Genomic DNA, 23875 nt, shown 5'->3' on the forward strand with positions numbered 1-23875 from the left:
TACAGGTCAGAGCCACCCGGGGGGAGACTGAGATGCAGGAATTTCTGGATGGGTTGGAGTACCCGAGGCCAGGAGAGGGGGACAGGGCTACATTAGAAGAAGCAATAGTGGAGCAGTCGGGGAAGGTGGCAGGGCTGGATGGGTTTCCGGTGGAATATTATAAAAAGTTCCAGGATAAGCTGGCACCCCTGATAGTGGGGATGTTTGAAGAGGTGATAGTGAAGGAGGTGCTGCCACAAACCTTGGGGCAGGCATTGATTTCACTGTTGCTTAAAAAAAAAGGTAAGGATCCGACGGAGTGTGGGTCGTATAGGCCCATGTCACTTCTGAATGTGGACGCAAAAGTATTGGCGAAGGTACTGGCGGGTAGGCTGGAGGAGTGCCTCCAGAAGGTGATAGGTGAGGATCAGATGGGGTTTGTGAGAGGGAGGCAGCTTTTTTCGAACATTAGGAGGGTATTGAATGTCGTTATGGCACCAGCGCCGGGGAAGGAAACAGAGGTGGTTGTGGCATTGGACGCTGAGAAGGCGTTCGACCGGGTAGAATGGGGGTACTTGATGGCAGTTCTGGAGCGGTTTGGATTGGACCAAGATTTGCGAACTGGGTAAAGCTACTATATAAGGAGCCGAAGGCGAGTGTCCGCACAAACAACATCAGTTCGAGATCATTTTCTCTCCACCGTGGGACGAGCCCCCCCCCCCCGCTGTTTGCACTTGCGATTGAGCAGTTGGCCATCGCATTAAGAAGTTCTGGAGCATGGAAAGGAATCCGGGGGGGGGGAGGGGGGAAAGAGAGCATAGGGTGTCCTTATATGGCGACGACTTGCTGTTATACGTGTCAGAACCGAGTGTGTCGATAGGGGGCATATTGGAGCTACTGCGAGTATTTGGTTCTTTCCCCGGGTACAAGCTGAACCTGGACAAGAGTGAGTATTTTATGGTGTCTCAACTGGGACATCTCTAGTTTGGTGGGGAGAGTGAAAGCGGATCTGGCAAGGTGGGATGGTCTCCCTCCGTCACTGGCGGGTCGGGTACAGATGGTTAAAATGAATGCCCTGCTGTGATTTCTGTTTATTTTTCAATGCCTACCGATTTTCCTCCCAAAGGCTTTTTTCAGGAGATTGAGGGAAGGGTTACCTCTTTCATATGGGGAGTGAAGGTGGCCAGAGTGAGAAAGGTGCTGCTACAGAGGGGAAAGCAGGCAGGGGGTTGGGTCTTCCGAACCTGATGTACTACTACTGGGCGGCGATTGTGGAGAAAGTGCGGATCTGGGTCAGAGGGGGTGATTCCCAGTGGATCAGAATGGAGGGTTTGTGCAGGGGGTCAGGACTGAAAGCACTAGCAACAGCGCCGCTCCCGGTAGCTCCAAGGAAATATTCAGGGAGTCCGGTAATAATAGCTTCATCATTGAGAATTTGGAGGCAGTTTCGCCAACACTTCTGGTTGGGGGCAGGGTCAAGGGAAATGCCGATTTGGGGCAACCACAGATTTGAGCCAGGCAGGTGGGCTGGAAATTTCGGAAATAGGAAGAGAAGGGGATTAAGACGCTAAAAGATTTGTTTCTTGGGTGTCGGTTTGCAGGATTGAAGGAGCTGGAAGCGAAGTATGGGCTGGAGCAGGGAGAAATTATTAGATACATGCAGGTTCGAGATTTTGCCAGAAAGGAGATACAGAGCTTCCCGGAAGAACCGGCCTCCACATTGCTGAAGGAGGAGCTGACGACAAGGGGACCGGAGAAGGGGGTAGTGTCAGCGGTGTACGGAGCTATTTTTGAAGAGGATAAGGCACTACTGCAAGGGATCAAAGCAAGGTTGGGGCTGTTGCAGCTGAAGGTGGTATACAGAGCACACCTCACGAGGGGGAGGATGAGTCGATTCTTTGAAGGAGTAGCAGATATGTGTAGAGTGGGGGGGGGGGGGGGGGGGGAGGGGGCGGGGGTGTGTGTGTGCTGCTAGAGGATTACCAGAAGGAGGTTTTTTGGGTAATTTCCAGGGTGCTGCACGTGAAACTATACCCAGGTCCCCGGGAGGCCATATTCGGGGTATCGGACTAGCCAGGGTTGGAAATGGGTGCGGAGGCAGATATCGTAGCCTTCGCCACGTTGATCGCCAGAAGGCGGATCCTGTTGGGATGGAGAGCAGCCTCTCCACCCTGTGCCCTGGCGTGGCGGGGGGACCTGTTGAGTTCTTGACTCTTGAGTAGGTTAAGTTTGAACTGAAGGGAAGGGCGGAGGGGTTCCACAATTCATGGGCATTATTCATTATGCACTTTCAAGAACTGGATGACATCGAACATTAGTTGGGGGGGATGGTTGGGGGGGAGGGCGGCTGCGTGTATTAAGGGTGACTATTGGTGATCCCTGATTCCTTTTTGTCATTTGTTTATGTAAACGTGCGGGCTAATGTTTGGGGTTTGGTGAGAGGGTGGGATTGTTATTGTTAACATATTTGTTGCTGATTATTGTTGTGGGTGTAAATTTGGGAGAAAATGTGGAAAAGGAAGAGAATAAAAATATTTAAAAAAAAAAAAATCTGGGTAGTGTTTTAGTTCAGTTCATTGGCTAGGATTTTGTGTTGGTAATGACAGCAAAACTGTGTAGAATAACATGACGATCCAAAAGTTGCAATTGTTGAGGCACTCCTCGATTGCAATCAATGAATTGACAAGAACCTCCCCTCATGCTGTTGTTCATTGTGGAAGAAACAAAATCCCCATGGAAAATGTTATGCTGTATTGCAGGCATTGTCAAACCCGGGGGCGCGACCCGCGGGATGTTGCGGGCGGGTGTCGGGATGGTCGCGGCGCTCCCGATCGCGCAAATTTGCGCGCAACAGCCTCATCAGCCGGCTGTTAACGCCGCCTGCAAGTGGCCTTGAAAATGGCCGCGAACATGTTTTTAAAAACAAAAAATACGCATGCGTGCTGATGATCTGGCACACATGCGCAGTGTGGCCACTTTTTTTTTTAACGGTCGCAGGTTTGTGTTTTATAAGTTCGGGGGGGGGGGGTTTATTTATTTAATTTTTTTTCCATTCATTTTATTTTTTGTTTTTATTTTTTACAAGTTCGGGGTATTTTATTTCATAAATTTTACAGGGGGAGAAAAAAGCAGAACTTTTGACAGTTGGAGACTCCACACTTTCCGACACCAGAAGGCTTCATCTTCATCCAACATTGGAGGAGCGTATACGAGGGCCAAAGGGACCCAAAACCATTTCCTCCAGTTTTGTCAGCAGCAAACCGGGTAAGAGAAAACGGTGGTTCGCACAGGTCGGCCGGCGTGGGTCAGGAAGGTCGGCCGGGTTGGGTCCCGAAAGTTGGCCGGTTGGTAAAAATGGGTCCCTGGAAAAACACTGCTGTATTGAATGAAATATAACTTGGTTTTTAACTTGTGTATGCTAAACACCCTCACCAGCCCTGAAAAACCTTTTGTAAAAAAAAACGTTTGCGAAGTATCAGGATGCTTCATTTTCATAACTTTAAAAAATACAATGAAATTTATTTTGGCTTCTATCATATTGAAACAGTCAGTGGGAAAGGGAAAGACTGCACAACAGAGATCGCTAGATGTTTATTGGCAACTTTCTTAGGTCAGATCCCAAAATCCAGCTCATTGTGTTGGGAGAATGAAAAATGATGCGTAGTTCATGGCAAACTACACCTTGTGAAGGATTTGGTGATTTTTCAATAACTGAACTTGTGATGAGTTGTCATTGGGTTCTATTGAGGGGATATTATGCCATCTAGAAATTTTACCTTGAGAGAGCTAATAAAACACTGGTCGTTAAAATCTGCCTGGAACGCAGTTATCGTGACAGTATTCATGATTTGTTTCAGAATGAGTCCACCTAGAAACTTTGTATGACAGGCATTTGTATAATTATAGTCATAATATCCTGAAATTAAGGACCTTTTAATGGCATACTTGTTTTCTTTTATAATGTATCTAATTTTAAGATAGCTAGCAGTTATACACCGTTCCAGCAAACTGATTTACTGGGCCATAGCCAGGCTGTCATTGGGGTAGAATTTCCTCTTCACAACCGTTGCCAAAAGCATTCCTGTGATGATCGCGGGCAGAACATTTGTCAAAGCTGATGCTGCAACGCAGAATCTTTCAGCAGACTTCCCATATGTGCACAAAGCAAAGTCAATATTTATGGAGTAGCTTAAAGGGGGTTGGTGCTAAAGCTAGTAAGGGCAGTTACTCTTGGTGGGTCTTGTGCTCAATTTTTAAAAAACCTTGCAAATTCTTTGCAGAAGACTAATTGTAGTTTTTTCAGAATGAATGATTGATTATTCAGTCCTTGGGTCAGTTAGTTTGTAATTTCAGAAACATGTATAAAACAGTTGTAATGTTATTATAATGATACCGGACTTGAAGTGTAGAGTTTTCTGCCTATGTAAAAGCAAGCTACAGTAGTTTTTGTTTCTTTTGAAATTAAAGTTAGTTTACGTTGTCTTGTATTGGAGTTCTTTCTCATAACCATCCAGTGCCATATTTTAGGAAAATTTTCAGGATTAAAAGAACATGAAATATTAAAATTTATTTAAAATGACAATCTACATTTTGCAACATGGCCACTTTTGTAGCTCTGTTTTAATCAAACAGGTTCACTATAACTGGTCGGATTAGAACAATGTGCAGTCTGCTCCTAAGAATTGACGCTTGGAATGTTACAATTAGCACAGCATTCCTCTACCCTTTAGTTATGAATAATTGCCGTGTGATTTTCTCATGAGTTGTTACAGTTAATTTTAATATCATGAGATCATCTTCAGTATATGATTAATTGAGCGAATTTTGTACAAATTTTATGTATTCGGATTAAAGAATCCAAAGATAGTCAAATGTGAGATGATCAGAAACGTTTCAGTTTGAAACTCCATTTTGGTATTGTCCTCAACAAAGAAAGGAAAGAACTTGCATATATATAGCACTTTTCACAACCTACAGACACCCAAAAGTGTTTTTTTAAGCCATTGAAGTACTTCAAGTATAGTCTCAATACTATCGTAATGCAGAAAATGTGGTAACACATTTACACATAACAAAACCCCGTAAACAGCAATGATCCTATAAGAGTTTGTGATGTTGGTTGAGTGATAAATGATGACCAAGACACTAGGAGAATTCCCATACTGCATGGGCCATGGGGTGCTAATTGAGATATTTTAAATATGTCTGAGAGGACAAACCAGGCTTCAGTTTAATGTCTCATCCGAAACATGGCGCTAATGTTCTAGCTGGATTATGTGCATATGTCTCTGGGAGTGGGACATGATCTGATGTAGGAGTAAGGGTGGTATTGTTGAACCAAGGCTGCAGTGGTGGTCTCGTAGTTCCACCAGCCAGTGCCCTGATCTTGTCGACACTTGCTGTTTTTAATTTTAGGATTCCTTTTGTAACATAAACATTTCCAAATGGGAACTGATGATTCCTGAAGTTTACTAATATTAAAAAATATTTCTACTTCATAAATCAGATTGGAGCAAAGTCTGGTCACCTGCAACGCTGAGGCAGAAATAATGTTTTGCCTTGGTGTTCTGTCTGTAATCAACATATATCAAAAACTAATGAGTGAACCCAGATACATCGGGTATGGCCCAAGGAAGAACTGATTTGTTTTTGGTGAGGATGTGGGTCCAGATTCTGAAATGTTTTAAAGGATCTGTCAACATTGGGAGACGGGCTGCATTGACTTTATTTTAAAATAATTTTGTGGATGATTTGATTTAGAATGTTGCAAATTGTCTCAGCTGCTCTGGTGGAATTAGTAATAGCCCCAAGAATGTGAGCAGAGTTTTGAGAGCAGGTTGTTGGATGTGTATTGGATTGAAGCCTCCTCAGTGAAATGGAAGCTCTTTTTAAAAAAAAAAACAGGCAGTGAAAAGACTCGAGGAAAAAGCTGCATAATTGTGCTAATGGTGAATTAATACAGCATTGCAGAGCTATGCACTATGAGTGCATCTTTACTGGTTTTGGTTAAATTCAAATGAGACTTGGCCACATTTATAGTGTTCACCACTGTCAACAGTTAATTTTCATTTTGCCATATATAAATCATAGTAACCATAGAATTTAATTAAGTTTGGAATATCTGTAATTTTGCAAATTGCAAACAACAACTTGCATTGATATAGTACCTGTGATATTATCATAGAATTTAGATTATCATAGAATTTACAGTGCAGAAGGAGGCCATTCGGCCCATCGAATCTGCACCGGCTCTTGGAAAGAGCACCCTACCCAAGGTCAACACCCCAACCCTATCTCCATAATCCAGTAACCCCACTCAACACTAAGGGCAATTTTGGACCCTAAGGGCAATTTATCATGGCCAATCCACCTAACCTGCACATCTTTAGACTGTGGGAGGAAACCGGAGCACCCGGAGGAAACCCACGGGGAGGATGTGCAGACTCCGCACAGACAGTGACCTAAGCCGGAATCCACCCTGGGACCCTGGAGCTGTGAAGCAATTGAGCTATCCACAATGCTACCGTGCTGCCTAATGCACCTAATCCCAAAGCACTTAATACACAGTTTAATACTAAGCCCAGAAGATATTGGGGCAAAACATTTGACTTGAGAGATCGATTTGAAGGATAGGAGAAGCAGGGTGGCGAGATTTAAGGAATGAATTCCTGAGTTTTGGCCAGCTGAAAGCCATGGCTGCCACTGGCAGAGCACTTACAATGGGATGCGAAAGAGGCCAGAATTGGAGGAGCAGAGATATCCTGGAGGGTTGTTAGGCTGGAACAACTTGCAGAAAGAGGGAAAGGTGAGGCCACAGAAGGATTTGAAAACCAGAAAGAAAATTTTAAAATTGTGCTGTTTGTTAACCAGAACTTAATGTAGGTCAGTCAACACTGGGGTGTCAGGTGAACAGGACTTGGTGTGAGTTAGGATATGGGCATAGGCAGCAGAGATTTGAATGATCTCCAGTTTGAGGTTGGAAGTTGAGGGGCCAGCCGGACATGCATTGGAATAGTCAGGTCCAGAGGTAACAACAAAGGTTTGGTTGGGGGTTCAGCAGCAGATTAATGAGGCAGGGGCAGAGTTGGGAAAAGTTACAGAAGTGAAAATAAGCCTATAATTGTTTGGCATTTCCTTCAATCCCTTTTTAAACAATGGGACCACATTCGTACTTCTCCAGTCCACTGGTACCTCTCCTGTGTCTAGTAAGGATTGAAAAATAATTCTCCGAGCATCTGCTACCTCCTCCCCGAACTCCTTCAGTAGCCTCGGAAATAATCCAACTGGCCCTGGCGACTTCAACTTTCAAGGATTCCAATCCTTTGAATATTTCCCTTTATGCTGATCCCATCAAATATGTGTTTGTGTTCCTCCTGGACTACCATATCTGCATCATCCATTTCCTTTGTAAACACTGAGACAAAATATTCATTTTAAAATAAGTATCACTCTTATTTTTGGAGGGGACAAGTCTACTTTGAAAATTTAGGATCTCTCCTTTTAGTGCTTCCCACTGGTTTTCCACTGATTTTATCCTTTGGTAATGCTGGCTAGTCCACCTCAGCCAAGTCCCTTCTCATTTCTGCAAAATTTGCCCTCCCTGGTTCAAAAATGTTAACTCTTGCTTTATCTCCTTTTCCATGTTAACACTGAATCTAACTGAATTGTGATCTCTATCCCCGATGTGGCCATCAACCATCACTTTTACCCACTTGCCTTCATCCCCAAGACTGGGTCTAGAATTGCATCTCCATTCATTGGGGTAGTCACTAATTAGTTGAAAACATTTTCCTGGGCATACTGTATGAATTTTTCTCCTTCAGTTCCCCTTGTATTGTTTGAATCCCAGTTTCTATTGGGATAGTTAAAATCTCCTACTATTATTGCCCTCTTGTTAATAGAGGCAAAAATTTGCCCACATATTTGATCTTTTATCTCCCTTTCACTATTTCAGGGTTTGTAATATACTCCCAGTAGTGTGACTGCCCCTTTTCTATTTCTAAGTTCAACGCATAAAGCATTCTTGTTGACTCGTTTAGTATATCATCCCTTCTCATTCCTGGAACGGATTCTTCCGTTAGTGCTGCTCCCATTCTATCCTGCCTGAAAACTCTGTATCCAGGGATATTGAGCTGCCAGTTTTGCCCCTCCATTAGCCAGGTTTCCGTTATAACAGCAATATAATGTTGCCATGTGTCTACCTGTGCCCTTAACTCGTCTACCTTGTTGTAATACTTGCATTGAAGTATAAACTGTTCAACCCCACCATTTTCCCTTGCTAGAGACATTTGGTTCTCCTGTAATTCCAAGTCTGTCATGACATCTTCTATGTCACTAGCTAGTGTACTACCTCCGTCTTCCTGATCTGATTTTGACCTATCTTGCCCTACTCCAGGGATCCCATCCCCCTGCCACACTAGTTTAAATACTCCCCAACAGAGCTAGTGAAACCCTTCGTAAGGACATTGGTCCCAGCACTGCCCGGATGCAACCCGTCCAGTTTGTGCAGTGCCACCTGCCCCAGAACCCATGCCTCAATAATCTGAACCCCTCCCGGCTACATCATCTCTCCAGCCACGCATTCATCTGATCTATCTTCCTATTGCTGCTCTCTATAGTGTGTGGAGCTGGGAGTAATCCTGAGATTATTACTTTTTATAATCTTTATTGTCACAAGTAGGCTTACATTAACACTGCAATGAAGTTACTGTGAAAATCTCTAGTCGCCACATTCCGGTGCCTGTTTGATTACACAGACAATTCAGGATGTCCAAATTATCTAACAGCACGTCTTTTGGGATTTGTGGAAAGAAACCGGAGCACCCAGAGGAAACCCACGCAGATGCGGGGAGAACGTGCAGACTCCGCACAGACAATGACACCAGCCGGGAATTGAACCAGGGACCGTAGCGCTTGTTGTTGGTGTTGTTTGCAATCTGCTAAATTGCACATATTCCAAACTTAATTAAATTCTATGGTTACTATGATTTATATATGGCAAAATGAACATTAACTGTTGACAGTGGTGAACACTAAATGTGGCCAAGTCTCATTTGAATTCAACCAAAACCAGTAAAGATGCACTCATAGTGCATAGCTCTGCAATGCTGTATTAATTCAACATTATCAGCATTATCATGCTATAGCAACAGTGCTACCCACTGTGCTATCATGCCACCCAGTCCTGCATTTTAGTTTATCTACTAACCACCTATACTCAGCTTGCAGGTCCTCATCCTTTAGTTTGCCTATATCGTTGGTACCAATGTGACCATGGCCTCTGGCTGTTCACCTTCCCTCCCCAGCATATCCTGCAGCCTCTCCGTGACACCAGGGAGGCAACATGCCATCCTTCATTCACATATGCAGCTATAGAAGCATTTGTCTGTGCCCCTAATGATTGAATCCCCTATTACTGTAGCCCTGCCACTCATATTTTTTCTACACCCATCTGAGCTGCAGAGGCACCCATGGTGCCGAGAACTTGGCTGCTGTTGCTTTTCCCTGAGTCCATTCCCCCCCCGCCGCCGCCTCTCCAACCCCCCAACAATATCCAAAGCGGTTTCATGTCAGTGCCATGTAGAACTGTGCCATTTCTCTGATCCAATTTCTGAAAAATATCAACCATCCAGAGAAATATTGCTCTACAGTTTTGGGTCTTGAATTATGAACAGCATTAACTTTTTTTTAAAAAAAAAATTTTTATTGAAAAATTTTGAATTTATACAAGAATAACGTACCATAGTAAAATACCAAAAATAACAATAATATTAACAATCATACACATTCGCCCCACCCCCATGCACAACACAGCATTTTAACAACAACGCAAATTAACACAATATAAAGTTACAGAATAGAAACTGCAATAAGGAACCCCCCCCCCGGTTGCTGCTGCTATTTTTTTTTTAAAGTCCAATGTAGCTAACTTTTTATTTCAGGTTTCCAGTATCCACACCATTGTGCTTCATTTCAAATTTTAATTTTAAGCATATCCTTTGAGGCATTTAGGAAAAGAAGATTGTTTTTTGATTAAGGGAGCAGTTGGAAAGAACTGGACAGGAGATAGCTTCAAAACATGGGAATGGTCTGGCTCAGCCTAACACTGCAATGTGAAGTGTTCCCCGCCCCCGCAGTTGTACCTCACTGTAATTCCACTAAGACAATGCCCAGACTTCAAAGATTAGATCTCTGAAGGTTCATTCCCCTACTTAGATGCCATACTTTCAATTCTTGACCATTCACTACCTGTAACCAACCATGAAAATTAAATCACAATACAGAAACTATTGCTGCTGCTTTCATGCAATACCAAGTAATGATGCTTTCTTAGAGGATATTGCAAAACAAAAAATTATTGGCACACGGGTTTTATTGGCCACATGCAATACAAAAGTGGACAATAAGCTTTTAGTGTACCTTTTAATGTGGGCACCCTTATCTTACCGACAGTAACTAATAATGCTGTTGGTAATTTTCAGAGGGTGCCAGGTTCCTGCTGCTATTGACCAAGATACCTATCTTTGCGCCAGGAAGTCCAGAAAAGGCTGCCATCGTTTATAGAACCCTTATATTGATCCTCTCAGGGCAAATTTGACCCTTTCCAGTTTTATAAATCCCGCCATATCACTGATCCAGGTCTCCACACTTGGGGGGGCCTTGCATCCTTCCACTGTAGCAGGATCCTTCGACGGGCTACTAGGGACGCAAAGGCCAGGACACCGGCCTCTTTCGCCTCCTGCACTCCCGGCTCTACCGCAACTCAAAATCGCGAGTCCCCACCCTGGTTTGACCCTGGATCCAACCACCCTCGACACCGTCCCCGCCACCCCCTTCCAGAATTCTTCCAGTGCTGGGCATGCCCAGAACATATGGGCGTGGTTCGCTGGACTCCCCGAACATCTGGTGCACCTATCCTCACACCCAAAGAACCTATTCATCCTGGTCCCGGACATGTGGGCCCGGTGCAGCACCTTAAATTGGATGAGACTAAGCCTCGCACATGAGGAGGAAGAGTTGACTCTCTCCAAGGCATCCGCCCAAGTCCCGTCCTCTATCTGCTCCCCGAGTTCCTCCTCCCATTTAGCCGTCAGCTCCTCCACTGACGACTCCTCCACCTCCTGCATTACCGTATAGATGTCAGACACCTTCCCCTCTCCGACCCACACCCCCGAAAGCACTCTGTCCATCGTCCCCTGCGAGGGCAGCAAAGGGAATCCCTCTACCTGTCGCCTAGCAAACGCCTTTACCTGCAAGTATCTGAACATGTTCCCTTGGGGAAGGCCAAATTTATCTTCCAGTTCCCCCAGGCCCGCAAACCTCCCGCCAATAAACAGGTCCCTCAATTTGCTGATGCCCGCCCTTTGCCACCCCCTAAATCCCCCATCCTTGTTCCCCGGGATGAACCGATGGTTGCCACCCAGTGGAGCCTTCATCGAGCCCCCTGTTTCCCCCCTATGCCGCCTCCACTGTCCCCAGATTCTTAGGGTCGCCGCCACCACCGGGCTCGTGGTAAACCTCTTGGGGGAGAGCGGCAACGGCGCCGTTACCATGGCACCCAGGCTCGTACCTCTACATGACGCCATCTCCATTCTTTTCCACGCCGCCCGTCCCCCCTCCATCACCCATTTACGCACCATTGACACATTGGCCGCCCAATAGTACCCCAGAAGGTTGGGTAGCGCCAGCCCGCCTCTATCCCTCCCTCGCTCCAGGAGCACCCTCTTCACTCTGAGTCCCATGCGCCCACACAAAGCTCAGAATACTGCTAGTCACTCTCCTAACGAAGGCCCTGGGGATAAAGATGGGCAGGCACTGAAAGAGGAACAAGAACCTCGGAAGCACCGTCATTTTGACGGACTGTACCCTCCCCGCTAACGATAATGGCAGCATGTCCCACCTCTTTAACTCCTCCTCCATCTGATCTACAAGTCTGGTGAAATTATGCTTGTGAAGAGTCCCCTAGTCCCTGGCCACCTGCACCCCCAGGTACCTAAAGCTCTCCCCTGCCCGCCTAAGCGGGAGCCTACCAATTCCTTCCTCCTGGAAGTACTCCGACCTCCTCCTATTCGTGGCCACGCACGCCATCGGGGCCTCGTATAGCAGCCTTACCCATCTAATGAACCCTTCACCAAATCCAAACCTCCCCAACACCTCCCATAGTTACCCCCACTCCACTCTATCGAAGGCCTTCTCTGCATCCAGCGCCACCACTATCTCTGCCTCCCCCTCAATCGCCGGCATCATGATGACATTCAACAATCTCCGCACATTCGTGTTCAGCTGCCTTCCCTTCACAAAACCTGTCTGGTCCTCGTGCACAACCTCTGGCACACAGTCCTCTATCCTGATGGCCAGGATTTTTGCCAGCACCTTAGCATCCACGTTGAGGAGAGATATGGGCCTGTATGAACCACACTGCTGGGGGTCCTTGTCCCTCTTTAAAATTAACGAGATCAGCGCCCGCAACATCGTCGGGGGCAAAGTCCCCCCCTTCCCACGCTTCATTGAGTGTCCGCACCAGCAAGGGGCCCACTAGGTCCACAAACTTTTTATAAAGTTCCACCGGGAACCCATCCAGCCCCGGTGCCTTCCCTGACTGCATCTGCCCGATCCCCTTAACTAGCTCCTCCAGCTCAATCGGCACCCCCAACCCCTCCACCTTCTCCTCCTGCACCTTCGGGAAAGAAAGCCCGTCAAGGAACCTCTCCATTCCCCTCCTCTTCCCCCGTTGGCTCCGACCGGTACAGTTCCCCGTAAAAGTCCTTGAAGACCTCATTCACCTCTACCCCCTTCCGCACCACATTCCCACTCTTGTCTCTCACTCCAGCAATTTCCTTAGCCGCATCCCGCTTGCGGAGCTGATGAGCCAGCATCCTACTCGCCTTTTCACCATGTTCGTACACTGCCCCTTGTGCCTTCCTCCACTGTGCCTCCGCCTTTCTAGTGGTCAGCAAATCAAATTTAGCCTGCAGGCTGTGCCTCTCCCCCAACAGTCCCTCCTCTGGTGCCTCTGCATACCTCCTGTCCACCTCCAGCATCTTTCCCACCAGTCTATCCCTCTCGCTCCTCTCCCTGTGTGCCCGGATGGATATCAGCTCCCCACGAATCACTGCCTTCAGGGCTTCCCAGACCATCCCCACCTGAACCTCCCCCGTATCATTCACCTCGAGGTACCCCTCAATACTTGCCCGGACCCTCCTACACACCACCTCCTCCGCCAACAACCCCACATCCAACCGCCACAACGGGCGCTGGTCCCGCACCTCCCCCATCTCCAACTCTATCCAATGCGGAGCGTGGTCGGAGATTGCAATGGCCGAATACTCGGCCTCCTCCACTCTCGGAATCAGTCCCCTACTCACCACGAAGAAATCTATCCGAGAGTAGACCCTATGTACGTGGGAGAAGAAAGAGTACTCGCGTGCCCTCGGCCTCACAAACCTCCATGGATCCACCCCACCCATCTGGTCCATAAACCCTCTCAGTACCTTGGCCGCCGCCGGCCTCCTACCCGTCCTAGAGCTGGACCGATCCAGTGAAGGATCCAACACCGTATTAAAGTCCCCCCCATGATCAGACCTCCCGCCTCCAGATCCGGGACCCGTCCCAGCATACGCCTCATAAAGCCCGCATCGTCCCAATTTGGGGCATACACACTAGCCAGTACCACCTTCTCTCCTTGTAGCCTGCCCCTAACCATGACATACCTGCCCCCCTTATCCGCCACCACCTCCGATGCCTCAAACAACACATTTTTCCCCACCAGAATCGCCACTCCCCGGTTCTTCACATCCAACCCAGAGTGGAAAACCTGCCCCACCCATCCCTTCCTCAGGCGGACCTGGTCCGCCACCTTCAGGTGGGTCTCCTGAAGCATTGCCACATTTGCCTTTAGCCCCTTCAGATGAGCCAGTACCCTCAACCGCTTCACTGGCCCATTCAACCTTCTCGCATTCCAGGTGACCAACCGGATCAGAGGGCGTCCCGCCCCCCTCCCATGTCGACTAGCCATAGCCCGTCGACTGCCCGCCCCAGGCCAGCACCCCCTGCCCGACCCAGTTCCCATGGCGACAACACCTCACCTCTGTCCCCCCAGCTCCTTCCTGACCCTACCAGCAGCAACCCGGTATTCCCCCCCCCCCCCCAGGCTAGGAACCCTCCTAGCCGCGAACCGTCCTCCAATGTACTTCCGTGGGTCAGCTAACTTCTGCTGACCCCGGAAACTCCCGCCAATAACCCAACCCCTCCCAAAGTGGGATCATCCCCCAATCTATCCCTCCTCCAGGCACCGCTCCAGCGCGGGGAAGAACCCGCCTCCCCCCGTCACAGTCTCCGCCCCGCAGCGCGGGAAACCAGAGGAAAGCCCGCGCTTTCGCACTGCCCCACCACACCCTTCTGACGCAGCTCCCAAATACCAGCCCCACTCCATACCCCCAACCCGACATGGAATACAACAAACCCCCCCGACCCTCCCCGCAAGATACACAACTCGAACAGTGCCCCACAGCAAAAGAAAACATAGCAGAACAACACCCCCGTAAATAACCATATCAAAATTGTAAAAGTACAAAAAAAAAAGGAGAAATGAACAGCATTAACAAGTAACAAAGTCTGCAAAATTTGTCAGACCATCTCATGTGCCCTGGCTGCCACTGGTGTGTGTGCACTTTCTCTTTGTGCAGTACTATGAGAATGAGCCATTTTCTGACTGGGTAAAGATGAATTAATTATTGAAGGGAATTTCAGGGACGTAATTGTTTAGCCTATATTGGTGGAGCGATGGAAACAGGGAACTAAGATAATTAATTAGAACAAGTCAACATGGATTTAGTAAGGGGAGGTCGTGCCTGACGAACCTGTTAGAATTCTTTGAGGAGGTGACAAGTAGGTTAGACCAGGGAAACCCAGTGGATGTGGTCTATCTGGATTTCCAAAAGGCCTTTGATAAGGTGCCACACAGGAGGCTGCTGAGTAAGGTGAGGGCCCATGGTGTTCGAGGTGAGCTACTGGCATGGGTTGAGGATTGGCTGTCTGACAGAAGGCAGAGAGTTGGGATAAAAGGTTCTTTTTCGGAATGGCAGCCGGTGACCAGCGGTGTCCCACAGGGTTCAGTATTGGGGCCGCAGCTGTTCACCATATATATTAATGATCTGGATGAAGGGACTGGGGGGATTCTAGCGAAGTTTGCCGATGATACGAAGTTAGGTGGTCAGGCAGGTAGTGCTGAGGAAGTGGGGAGGCTGCAGAAGGATCTAGACAGTTTGGGAGAGTGGTGCAGGAAATGGCTGATGCAATTCAACGTGAGAAAATGTGAGGTCTTGCACTTTGGAAAAAAGAATCCAAGCATAGACTACTTTCTAAACGGTGAGAAAATTCATAAAGCCAAAGTACAAAGGGATCTGGGAGTGCTAGTCGCGGATTCCCGAAAGGTAAACATGCAGGTTGAATCTGTGATTAAGAAAGCGAATGCAATGTTGTCATTTATCTCAAGAGGGTTGGAATATAAAAGCAGCGATGTGCTACTGAGCCTTTATAAGGCTCTGGTTAGGCCCCATTTGGAGTACTGTGTCCAGTTTTGGGCCCCACATCTCAGGAAGGACATACTGGCACTGGAGCGTGTCCAGCGGAGATTCACACTGATGATCCCTGGAATGGCGGGTCTAACATATGATGAACGGCTGAGGATCCTGGGATTGTATTCATTGGAGTTTAGAAGGTTAAGGGGAGATCTAATAGAAACTTACAAGATAATACATGGCTTAGAAAGGGTGGACGCAAAGAAACTGTTTCCGTTAGGCGAGGACCCGTGGGCACAGCCTTAGAATTAGAGGGGGTAAATTCAGAACAGAAATGCGGAGACATTTCTTCAGCCAGAGAGTGGTGGGCCTGTGGAATTCATTGCCGCGGAGTGCAGTGGAGGCCGGGACGCTAAATGGCTTCAAGGCAGAGATAGATAAATTCTTGATGTCGCGAGGAATTAAGGGCTACGGGGAGAATGCTGGTAGGTGGAGTTGAAATGCCCATCAGCCATGATTGAATGGCGGAGTGGACTCGATGGGCCAAATGGCCTTGCTTCCACTCCTATGTCTTATGGTCTTATGGTCTTATTCACAGTCCAAGGAACAGATGGTGGGGCTGGAAATTAATTTTACCAGAAATACTGGTGTTGCCTGCAGATGTTCAACTTTTGCAATTCTCCACCAGCTTTTTTTTAAAGCTGGGCATTGTTTTTTATTTGGCATTAGCATTGATGATTAATTTGCAGTTTTGTTAGTGTTTTGTCTCCTCTGTTTAAAATTACTTCAGTGCTAAGAACTGAATTGTGCAAAGTTGGGATATTATCCATTCAGAACATCTGCCACATTTTGATCAACTATTTCAAACTGGACTTCCGGTGACGGTGATGTGCTGAGCGGATGCACGTCAGGTGGCTCTCCTCCCAAATGATCCCAACAGGCAATTTAGCAAGAATTTTGGCTTAATGAGCCCACCAAAGCCCAGCCGAAGACGAAAGAAACATAAAAGGAAGATTCATGGAAGTAATAAACGGAGGGGACGGCGAGGCATTAGGAGCAGCAGCTGCAGGCGCGCAGACAGGCAGCCCCATGAGGCGAGACGGAGGTTCAGGCGAACCAGGAAGTTGGAAAAGCTGGTGAACCAAACAGCGGAGCAGGAACAGGACGTGGCGACCATCTCCCCCCCCCCCCCCCCCCCCCCCCCCCCTCCCCCCCAAAATAAAAAAACAATCCTATGGTAGGCCCGTCAGACAAAATTGTGCACAAAAGAAGGGAAGAATATAAGGGTTTGGGGCGGACCGGGCAAAAAAGAGGGCTGAGTTCGACAGAGCAGAATCAGCAATCTACAAAAATGGGGTGTGTATTTGGATGTTATTCCCGGCCAGACTCTGGATAACATTCAAGGGAGGAACTGTCTTTCAACACCCCAGCGAAAGGCTGACGAGTTTGTTAAATCGAACAAATTGGGGGAGGAACAATTTCAACAACCATGAAGACTGTAAGGCGGAAAAAAGAATCGGAACAAAGAGCGGAGGACAGACCGCAAACAGAGACAATAATATCACAAACTGTGTGCATATGTTTTCTGTTTTACGCGGGACTGTGCTGCCTTGTTTTCGGGCTCGTCTCTTCTCTCAATGTGATGAGGGCGAGCAGAGCAATAGGAGGGTGAGTGAGAAAAGCAGACAGGAGGGCGAGATAAGGGGCAGAAGAGGAGAGTAAAGCAGGGTCCGAGCCAGACAAATACTGGGAGGGGAGCCACTGTACTAATTAGGAGGGGCAACACGGGAGGGCAGAAAGAAAGGAGGACCGTGGTGCACCTCTTGGGGGAGAGGGAGCACCTGGAACAAAGAGGGGTGGAACAGAAGGCAAGAACACTGGGGTCGGAGGGGGGGGGGTGTTGGTCAGAGGGGGAACGCACAACAAATAAAACGGAGGTTGAGGCAGAGAAACAAACCGGACTTGGGACTCGGCTTGGAGCGGGGTGAGGAACCAAGATGGCACCGCAAACAGCCACTTGAGACAGCATCAAGGCGCAGGAAGACCCCGGAGTGCAGGGGAGCATCCACGTGGTGTACACATAGTTGGCGGCCATGTTGGGTGCCCTCGGTACAAAGGGAAACCCCGGAGCACTGGGGCCCAACCTCATAGTGAGAGCGGCGACCGTGGCCATTTTGGGTGGCCCCCGCTAACAAAGGGAAACCCCGGAGTGCAGGGACTCGTCCAACAGGTAAGTATGGGTGATGCTGCAGGACAGGGGGGGGGCAGAAATCCCCCACCAGGATTGTCACCTGGAACGTAAGTGGACTAAACGGCCCAGTGAAAAGAACCAGAGTCTTCGCCCACCTAAGAAGCCTAAAAGCAGACATAATCTACTTACAAGAGACGCACCTGAGGGAGAAGAACCGACTGCTGGTAAGGAAGGGCTGGGTGGACCAGACATGCCACTCGTGTTACGGGGTGAGGGCAAGGGTAGTAGCAATACTAAACAAGAGGACGAGGTTTTTGGAAACCAAGACAGTTACAGACCCAGGGGGGCGGTACGTCATGGTCAGCGATGTCCTGGGAGGGGCACAGGTGGTACTGCTAAATATGTATGCTCCCAACTGGGACGATACAGAATTCATAGAGGACTATGGCGTAGATCCCCGGCATTGACACATGGACTGATTATGGGGGGAGCGAACTAACTGCGTGCAGGACCCACTGCAGGGTGACTTTAACTGCGTGCAGGACCGACCGATCAAACCCCAGAACTGGCTGTGGAACTAGGGGCTTTTGTGGAGCAGATGGGGGTGATGGACCCATGGAGTTTCCTGCACCCTGGAGGAAAGGAATTTGCATACTTTTCACAAGTGCATAAGGTGTACATCCGTATCGACTTCCTTCCGGTAGGGAAATCGGTGCTTTGATCTGATTTATTATTGTCTCATGTATTAGTATACAGTGAAAAGTATTGTTTCTTGCATGCTGTACAAACCATGCATACCGTACATGGGGAAGGAATGAGAGACTGCAGAATATAATGTTAGTTATAGCAAGGTGTAGAGAAAAGGGATCACTGCTTCCATGGATCACGGGAGTGGAATACTCCGCGATTGTCATCTCCGACCACGCTCCGAACTACGTGGATGTGTGGTTGGAGACAGGCCGTGCCCAGCGCCCCACATAGAGGCTGGACATACTAATCCATGATTAGAGGAGAGATCATAGACTACAAGGCAAACAGAGATAGGAAGAGAGGGTGCCCAGGCAACGACTAGTGGACTTCATTCTGGAAGTCGACGGAAATAACTCCGAAGCCCCGGCCATAGAGCTGCTGGCAGAGAGGAAGAAGCTGCAAAAGGACTTTAACCTGCTGTCCACCAGGAAAGCAGTGTGCCAACTCCACCAGACATGGGAGACCTTCTACGAACACGGAGACGAGGCTTTCCGCCTGTTGGCTCAACAGCTGAGAAAGTAGGCAGCCACGCGGGAAATAGCGCAGGTGAAGGATAGCAGAGGCAGACTGGTAACAGAATCAAAGGAGGTCAATCGGACATTTGAGACCTTCTATCGGGACTGTACACCTCCAAGCCCCCAAATGGGGACACGGATGAAACAGTTCCTAGATGGACTGGAACTACCAGTTGTGGGCGAAGACAGAAGGGGGGGAAGCTGGAAGCACCAATAGATCTGGGAGAAATCACGGAGAGCTTCAGCTCCATGCAGACAGGGAAGGCACCGGGACCCGACGGGTTCCCGGAAGATTTCTATTAAAAATTGCACCAGCCCTGGCCCCACACCTAAGGGACATGTTCGTGGACTTACTGGCAAGGGGCATTCTACCCCCCACGCTCGCGCAGGTCACAATTTCACTGATACAATGGAATTACCTCCTCGAGGTACTGGAACTGTTTGGGTGAGGAGCAGCGTTCACCGCCCGGGTAAGGCTCCTGTACAACGTTCTGAAAGCAAGCGTCTGAACTAACCCCACCAGCTCTGAATACTTCCAGCTATGGAGAGGAACAAGACAGGGCTGACCCCTGTCCCACTCTTGTTCACGCTAGCGATCGAATCCCTGGCAAAAAGCTGGCAGGGAATCCGGAGAGAAGACAGAGAGCACAGAGTCTCACTCTATGCAGATGACCTGCTCCTCTATGTCTCAAAGCCACAGGAGGGACTGAAGGCAATACTGCAGATCTTGAAGGAGTTTGGAACCTTTTTCAGGTTACAAACTTAACCTGAGCGAAGGGAGGCAGTCCCAGTGAACCCAAATGGGGGAGGGGCAGAGCTGGAGGGGCTGCTGTTTAAAAAGATTCAGAAAGGATTCCGTTACCTGGAGATCCAGATAGCCACAGACTGGACACATATCCACAAGTGGAACCTGACCAGCCTGGTGGAGGAAGTAAAAATAAAAAAAGAGACCTACAAAGGTGGGCTCACTCCCACTCCCTGGCTGGGAGAGTGCAGAAGATCAAGATGAACGTACTGCTGAGGTTCCTCTTCCTGTTTAGATCCATACTAATCTTCATCCCCAAGGCCTTTTTCTAAAATGTAGACCGTCTAATCATGGCGTTTGTGTGGGGGAGTTAAGAATCCGAGAATTCCCAAACCAACACTGCAAAGAAGGAAAATCAAAGGGGGCTTGGCTTTACCGAATCTACAATACTACCACTTGGCAACAATGGCAGAAAGACTGAGGGGGTGGGTACACAAACCCAGCAGAGTGGGTACAGGTGGAGGAGGCCTCGTAAAGGAACGACCCTCTGGGCCCTGGCTACAGCAACACTCCCATCCCCCTCAACAAGATGCACAACGAGCCCAGTGGTAACGGCCACGCTGAGAATGTGGACCCAGCTGAGACAACACTTCGGACTAACTAAAATGACCCCAATCTGCGGTAATCGCAGATTCCCCCCAGCCATGCTGGATACCACCTTCCAAAAGATGGAGGCGGGATGGGGGCACACTGACCGTCGGGGACTTTTACGTCGGGCACAGGCTGGCGACACTGGACAAATGACTAAAGTGGAAACTAGCAAAAGGGTAGGAAATGAGACACCTCCAATTAAAACACTTCCTCCACAAAGAGACAGCAGGGTACCCTGGGGCCCCAGAAAACACTTCTAGAGGACCTGATAGGCACAGGCAGCAAGGAGAGGGGGCTATGTGGGAAAATATATTGACCGTTACTGGACAGAGCTTGAACACCCCCCCCCCCCCCCCCCCCCCCCCGAAATAAAAGCACAGCTGAAGCCTGCGGAAGGTGGAGGGGCCACAGATCGATGCTAAATTGCCCCTTAATTGAAAAAAATAACAATTGGGTAATCTAAATTTATATAAAAAAATAAAGTGAATTAACGTGGGTAAGAAAAGTGTGTGTTGCCCTAGGGAACAATTACCGTTTGTTGACCTGACACTTGAAACACTGGCAACTTAGTCCTGCGGTATTTGTGATGGTTTCTTGTTTGCCGTGTTTGAATTTAATGGATGAAGGAATAGGGTTTGATGCTGATTTATTTTTAAAGCTTGCTATTGCGCCATTGGTGGTTAAAGACTAAATGTTTTCATCAAAAATGATTAATGCATATGTAAATTAATGGTGACATAGTCTCTCAACTTAATTTGTGATCTCTGAGACCCTGTGGTTTGCAGCCCTGCGGCCCACAAAAAGTAGTTTTGATTTTTGCTGCAGTGTTGTACAATGAGCCAAACCCTTAGCTTTGACAAAGGGTCTCCTGGACTCAATGTTAGCTCTTTTCTCTCCCGACAATGCTGACAGACTTGCTGAGATTTTCCAGCATTTTCTCTTTGGCCTTAGCTACAAAAGCATTGATTATAAAATGAGGTAAATCTTTCATTAATTTAATCGTACTCTTCGTAACTACAGTTCAAATATTTACCAATTATTCTAGGTCTTAGTTGTTTCATTGTAATTTTAAAAATGTATTTCTATTTTGCACATTGTGGGCCACTCTGGCCAGACCAGCATTTATTGTCCCTTTCTAATTATGCTCGAGAAAGTGATGTTGAGCCACCGCTATCTTAAACCATTGCAGTCCATATGGTATGCGCATGGTGCTGTTGGGTAGAAAGTTGCTAGATTTTGGCTCAGTGAAGTTGATGTTCTGGATTGGTGTCACTTGAGGGGAACTTGGAGGTGATGCTGTTCCCATAAATTTTCCCTTGTCCTTGTGGGTGGTAGAGTGTTATGAGTTTGAGAGGCACCGTTGAAGACACTTTGTTGAGTTGCTGCGGTGCATCTTGTATGTGGTACAAGTTGCTGCCACTCTCTGATAATGGTGGTGGGAGTGATTTTTTTTCAGGTGGTGGCTGGGGTGCTGATGAAGTAGCCTGCTTGGTCCTGGGTGGTGTTGAGGTTCTTGTGTATTGTTGTAGGTGCATTCAGCCAGGCAAGTGGAGAATATTCCATCACACTCCTGACCTGATTGCGTACATACCTGTGCAGTTGCTTTGTAATGGAGTAAGAATCGTAGAAGCCCGACAGTGCAGAAGGAAGCCATTCGGCCCATCGAGTGCGCTGACCCTTCGAATGAGCACTCTACCAATTTACACTCTCCCCGACAACCTCGTCCTATCCCCGTAACCCCATAACGTAACCTGCACATCCCTGGACATGAAGGAGCAATTTATCATGGCCAATCCATTTAACCCACACGTCTTTCTACTGTTGGGAGGAGGAAACCAGAGCACCTGGAGAAAACCCACACAGGGTACTTTTTTGCAGCACCACAGTCCTGACCGTGATATAACATGTGCTTCTGATAGTCGATTGGCTTTGGTTTGATCTCCAGTGATATGGAAATATGTTCCGTTTTAGCTGAAGTTCAATATTATATGGATTGGCTGGATGCCTGGTTTGTGTTGTGGAATGATGCCAACAGTATGGGTTCAATTCTCGTACCGGCTGAGGTTATTCATTTGAGGCACAACCTTGCCCCTCACCTGAGGTGTGGTGACCCTCAGGTCAGCTCTCAAAGGGAAGAAAAGTCTAGGGTCCTCTGGTATTGTAACAACATTTACATTTATTATGTGGATTGGGTGGGGGGAGGGGGGGAAGCTCTATGGCAGGACAGAAAAATTGTCTTTCTCATTTGAGTTAATTTTTACTAAGTTGGGTTGATTCTTTTTTGTTCTGTTACAACCCCCTCTATACTGTAGTAATACATGTGTATGCTTCTTCAGAGTTCCAAAGAAGATTGAAGATTTTTCTAGATTTTTAAAGTATTCGGAAGCTGTAAAATTTAATTCTTGATTTTCCTCATCACATTTAAAAAAAAAAAAAGCCCAGTATGCCTGAGCACATCTTTTAGGACTATTTGCAACTTCAAGTAGTGATATTCAGAACAAAATTCAAGTCCTGGCTAAAATAGGTTGTTTACATTATAGTCCAAAAAGCTAGTTTGTGAAAGAAAGAACTGCAATCCCTTCTTAACATTTCTTTCTAACCATTAATTTAACGAGTTACACATTGCAAATAAACGCCTTCTAATCCAACAACCACAATTCAGTCTGTCTATTTACTGAGCCAGAATATGCAATTCATGCCCAAAACCTGCATACAATTAAACACAATTAATATACAATAAATATTTGGGCAACACAGTGGTGCCTTGCGGCGCCGCGGTCTCAAATTTGATCCCGGCCCTGGGTCACTGTCCGTGTGGAGTTTGCATATTCTCGCCGTGTTTGTATGGGTTTCACCCCCACAATCCAAAAGATGTGCAGGGTAGGTGGATTGGCCACATTAAATTGGCCCTTAATTTGAAAAATAGAATTGTGTACTCTACATTTGAAAAAAATATATACAATTAATACTTAACACAAGAACAGATCTGCAATGTAATGGTAATGCTACTGGATGAGTAATCCACAGATCTGGACTAATGCTCCGGCAAAAGTTCAAATCCACCAGGGCAGGTGGGGTGTTTAAATTCCATTGTTCTAATTATTTAACAAATCTGGAACAAAATTCTATTATTGGCAATGGTGCAAAAAGGGATTGTCATCAAAATCCATCTAGTTTGCCAATTCCCTTGAAGAAACCTACCATCATTACCCACTCAGGTCAACATATGACTCCAGACCCACAATAAGGTGGTTGATTTTAATGATACCAACACGCAGTAGCAGCAGTGAGTGCACTGAGGTAACTTGTCAGGGTTTCCTCAATGGTATTTTCCAAATGCATGACCTCTACTACCTAGAATGATGAGGGTAGCAGACGCATGGGAACACCACCACCTCCAAGCCTCACCACCTTGACTTGGAACTATATCACCATTTCTTCAGTCATTGAGTCAATATCCTGGAACTCCCTTTCTATCAGCATTGTTGGATGTTCCTACATCAGATGGACTGCAGTTTTAGAAGGG

The 23875-nt window shown here is 47.4% G+C and overlaps 1 protein-coding gene and 1 non-coding gene across 3 annotated transcripts in view; one reads left to right on the forward strand and one right to left on the reverse strand.

Annotated features, from left to right (window-relative positions):
- The window catches only part of sppl3 (signal peptide peptidase 3), a 254970-nt gene that overhangs the window by 46793 nt on the left and 184302 nt on the right, over positions 1-23875 (forward strand). Inside the window, exon 2 of one of the 2 annotated variants that reach the window (XM_038791592.1) lies at positions 3096-3243. The exons of the other annotated variant lie outside the window; for it this stretch is intronic. The gene's annotated coding sequence lies outside the window, so the exon portion shown is untranslated. The remainder of the gene's footprint in view (positions 1-3095; positions 3244-23875) is intronic. 2 annotated transcript variants of the gene reach the window in all.
- LOC119978799 lies at positions 10332-10465 on the reverse strand. The gene has a single exon (XR_005463576.1). It is a non-coding gene; the product is annotated as a small nucleolar RNA ACA64 (small nucleolar RNA).

This window comes from Scyliorhinus canicula, chromosome 1 (genome assembly GCF_902713615.1).
Source record: "Scyliorhinus canicula chromosome 1, sScyCan1.1, whole genome shotgun sequence".
NCBI lineage: Eukaryota > Metazoa > Chordata > Chondrichthyes > Carcharhiniformes > Scyliorhinidae > Scyliorhinus > Scyliorhinus canicula.